Source organism: Mandrillus leucophaeus, unplaced genomic scaffold, assembly GCF_000951045.1.
Source record: "Mandrillus leucophaeus isolate KB7577 unplaced genomic scaffold, Mleu.le_1.0 Scaffold6, whole genome shotgun sequence".
Classification (NCBI taxonomy): domain Eukaryota; kingdom Metazoa; phylum Chordata; class Mammalia; order Primates; family Cercopithecidae; genus Mandrillus; species Mandrillus leucophaeus.
The window spans coordinates 616,263-617,401 of record NW_012106474.1 but is presented as its reverse complement, the minus strand read 5'-3'; the positions used below and the strand labels follow the sequence as shown (position 1 = coordinate 617,401).

The following is a 1,139-nucleotide window of genomic DNA, read 5'->3' as shown; positions in this document are numbered from 1 at the left end:
AAAAAAAAAAAAAAAAAGGTGGGTATTAGAAAATGTGAAATGACGTATGTGGCTCATAAGCTATTTCCATTAGACAGCAGCGCTCTGGAACAAATGGCCTGTGTGTGCCCCAGGGGACTCAGGGGTGTTCACCACCTCACTCTTCCTCCTCGTAGAGGGGGGACTGGAAACAAATGCTCACACACGGGGGAAGCCGCACGCACAGCCACGAACGTGGATGCACCAGATTCACACATAGCTTTGCTGACAAGCTCCAAAGTGGACATGGGTTGAACTGTGACATAATACACGTGTATACTGATACACTTTTTTTCCTGAGATGGAGCCTCGCTCTGTCACCAGGCTGGAGTGCAGTGGCGCGATCTTGGCTCACTGCAACCTCTGCCTCCTGGGGTTCAAGCAATTCCCTGCCTCAGCCTCCCGAGTAACTGGGACTACAGGCGCTCGCCACCACACCCAGCTAATTTTTGTATTTTTAGTAGAGATGGGGTTTCGTCATATTGGTCAGGCTGGTCTTGAACTCCTGACCTCAGGTAATCCGCCCGCCTTGGGCTCCCAAAGTGCTGGGATTATGGGCGTGAGCCACCACGCCACGCCTGGCCTTACATACATTTTTAAACTACATGCAGCTGGGAGCTGTGGTACACATACCTAAAGCCCTGGCTACTTGGGAGACTGAGGTGGGAGGATCACTTGAGCCCAGGAGTTCAAGTCCAGCCTGGACAACAAAGCAAGACTTTTTTTGTTTGTTTTTAAAGTACAGGCCCATCCAAAATATAGATATGTAGTAAGCACACAAACTGCAGTCTGGAAGGCTATCCACCAAATTCATGCCAGTAGCTGCTTCAAGAGGGAGGAGGAAGGGAGGGGAGATTCCACCTTAACGTGTGACACTGTATTTTCTTCATCAGAAGGTTTTGCTGTGTTATTCTCCGGAGTTTCTGGTTTAAATGTTTTTCAATACAGTAGCAAGGGGGATACAGCTGCTGCCTGGCCTCCTCAGGGGCCTCGCTTCCCACCAAGGTGCTGGGGGAAGTGGGCTGCTATGGACCCCAACCCCGGACCACCCTGCTTTCTGCAGGATCCTCATGTTCCCTGAGGACCCAGAGAGGCTGAGGTGGGGGTGGGGGTGGAGATAG

The 1,139-nt window shown here is 51.3% G+C and overlaps 1 protein-coding gene across 1 annotated transcript in view; it reads right to left on the bottom strand.

Annotated features, from left to right (window-relative positions):
• Positions 1-1,139, bottom strand: part of ABR (active BCR-related) — a 123,141-nt gene that overhangs the window by 102,912 nt on the left and 19,090 nt on the right. The window lies entirely within an intron of this gene.